Here is a 3608-nt window from a genome sequence, read left to right on the forward strand (position 1 = left end):
AACAACTATTCTTTCTTATTTATTTCAAGATCAGTAAAAGATTAATATATATAATTTTTTTTCAAGGTAATATATTAAGATAAATGTATTTGTAGGTTAATTTGATAGTGTTGTTCTTGGAATCTATTAATTAATTATGGTCAAATACATTGGATTGGTTGGTGATATACGTTAACTATTGTAATTTATTTAACAGTTTATATATTAATTTATGCAGTATGGCTAGAAATATTCTATTAATGATTATATCTAATATTACATATATTCATTATATTTTATTATAAATAGACTTTAAGCGTATAAACTTTGATAATTACCTGAATCCAAAAATTATCTTAGTACTATTTGAAATCATACTGTGAAAGAATGAAAATATATTATAACTAATATAACATTTAAAGTTCCATCCTTTCATAATTTATTTTTCAAGTACTCAACCTTTACTCTCACGTTATTATAAAACTTTACATAATTAAAATTAAAATATATTTATACATCATTATCATCATCGTTGTCGCCATCATCATCGTCGTCGTCGTCGTCATCATCATCGTTGTCATCATCATCGTCGTCGTCGTTATCGTCGTCATCATCATCATCTTCGTCATCATCATCATCATCAGCAGCAGCATCATCATCATCATCATCATCGTCATCGTCATCGTCATCGTCATCGTCATCATCATCGTCATCATCCTCATCATCATGAGCGTACATTGCTTGGGAAAACTCAGATTCTGAGAAATCAAGTGATGAAGATTCTGATCAGGAAAGGGAATCAAATTTATGCTATATGACAGGTGTAACATGGGAAGACTATGATAGTGATGCAGACATATCAAATGAACCAGTAGAAGTGAAATATGATCTGCTTCAAGATGCTTTCAAAGAGTTACATGCTGAAGCCATGCGACTGCAATATAAGGTAAATCAACTGAGCTCTGAAAGAAGAGACTTTGAAAATAGAATTAAAACCCTTGTTGCAGAAAATGAGAAATTAAAAAAAGAATTGAAGGAAGCTTTATCATCTGCTAGGAATATTTAAATTAAAACTGTCACTGTTGAAAAAGCTTGTGAAAGTTGTCCTACACACATTGAAAAGATAAATTACTTGAATAGCACGCTAGCTAAGTTTACTCAAGGAAGAGACAATTTAGATGCTATGTTAAATTCATCTAGCAAAATTAAAAATAGACAAGGAATTGGATACAAATCTTACTCTAACAGAACCNCCAACTTTTCCCCTTTTATTTTTCTTTTGCATTGAGCTCTTCTTCATGCTTTTCTTCTTTTCTTTTCTTTTTCTCATGAATTTTTCTTTTCATAACATTTGAGCTCAATGCTTTTCACTTGCGTTTTCAACTTTCCCCCAACAACCCCAAACTTGAACCTTTTTATCACATACAATAAGCTCATCCCAACTCAAGGTAAAGAATTTCAAAACAAGGGTTCACACACTGTTTAAGGCTAAGGTTCAAAAAGGGTAAAATATATTTAAGCATTTTGGGTGAAAATTTGGCTAGAGAAGGGTTTTCAAAAATGTCCTTGATCATATGACATTCACATGCAATTCAATCGATCATCAAGATTAAGGCAATATCATCCATGTTTTCCTGCGAACAATACATGCAACAATAAAAACTCTAGAGCTCAAAATCTCACACACATGCTTCCTCACACACAATTCATTCATACACCACGCCTAGCATCATGACCACAATCATAAATTCATCACCCATCTATTTCCTGGATGTCATCATGCATTACAAATAATTTCTCTTTCACATCAAATAATCATCAAATAGAACCATCATGCACATCAGTTAGTCGAACATTTTCAAAACAAGTAATAAAGCCAAGAATACACACCAAAATTAAAATTCAACCTATTATAGGAATTTAAAATGCAAAAGTGTAAGAAGAAATTCTAGGTTGCCTCCTAGTAGTGCTTGTTTAACGTCGCGAGCCTGACCCAAACCTGGTTGGCACTCGTCAGTAAGTACACTTTCTTCCACCACCCATCAGTAGGTGTACTGTCCGAATATCCATCAGTGGATACCAAAAAATTTTAGCATCCCTCAGTAGATGCTACCTAAAAATTGTTCATAAAATTCAAAAAGTACAAGTTCCAAAGAAAATAAAACCAAAAACCGAAAAAAGAAAATTGTTCCTAAAAATACAATTTTATTCCCAACAAGTTCAACCCTTCTTCTTCACATTGGGATCTCCATCATCCCACCAGCTCACTTTTCTTCGGTCTACCTTTTTGGTCACTTTTGAATATGGTCTTTGAATCTCAACCATTCCTTTTTCCTTCAACTCCTTTATTATCCATGGCTTCTTTTTAAACCTCACTTTGCTCCCTGGTAGGAGTGGATCTTCTTTCACCTTTGGGTGAATGGTTCTCCTCCCTTTATTTTCAGGCACCTGCAAAACACAACAACTGTCAAAATAATCATTACCTGTTATGCTTTCTTCTTGTTCTTCATTCACCTCTGGCTTCTCAAATGTTGTTCTTTTCACTGTCTTAATCCCATCCCCTTCACGGCCAATATAGAGAAATAGATAATTCAAATCTCTCATCATTATTCTTCCATTATGAACATCAATAAACATCTTTGATGTTGCCATGAAGGGTCGCCCAAAAATCACAGGATGCTCATCCTCTGTTTTAACATCCATGACAATGAAATCTGCTAAAAACTCAAGACAGTCTACTCGCACAACAACATCTTCCAGCATTCCTATTGGCCTTTTTTTAGAACCGTCTTCCATTGTTATCATCAAATCAGAGGGTTTCAACACAAGTCCACCGATTTCCTTCAAAAGTTCCGTGGGTATCAAGTTGATGCTGGATCCAAAATCTATCATAGCTTCCCTATCCCAATCATTCAGGGAACATAACAGTGTTAAACACCCTGGATCTTTAGCCTTAGGAGGATAATTACTCTTTTGTGGGTGAACGACAAGATCCTCTTTCTGAATGGGGAGGACTCTGCTCATTTTCTAAAGGTGACACCGTCACTTCACCAACTTCTTTTTCCTTATAATTTTCCTCTCCTTCATCTTCACTGCTCATGGGTTCAAAGAATTCACCCATTAACGTCTCTTCTTCTTCACTGTTAACCACATGGAATGGTTCAATATCTTCCTCCCAACCATCTTGACTGTCTTTGTCCCAACCACTCTGGCTTGTCATAATCTTGCATTCCCTCTTAGGGTTAGCCTCTGTGCTAGCCCTAAACTGGTTTTTCTCTGTAATTTCTATCCTTGTTGCTAGCTGCCCAATCTGTGACTCCAATGATTTAAAGTTGGCCTGATTGTTATTCACTTGCTACTCATATCTTTTGTAGAAGTCATCAAATCGATTACTCAGGGCCTTGACAGACTCAGTCAAATTACTCACTTGCTGCCACAGAGGTAACGGTTGTTGCTGTCGGAAGTTTCCTCCTTGTCCGGAAGAAGCATTTTGGCCTTGCCCAATACTTGGATGATTTTTCCAACCTTGGTTAGAGTTACCTTAGTTGAAATTTCCCTGTTTGTACGGAGATTGGGCCCCCATATAATTTACATCTTGCTGCATTTCCTCTGTAAAAGCACATTGACCA

This window comes from Vigna radiata, unplaced genomic scaffold (genome assembly GCF_000741045.1).
Source record: "Vigna radiata var. radiata cultivar VC1973A unplaced genomic scaffold, Vradiata_ver6 scaffold_279, whole genome shotgun sequence".
NCBI lineage: Eukaryota > Viridiplantae > Streptophyta > Magnoliopsida > Fabales > Fabaceae > Vigna > Vigna radiata.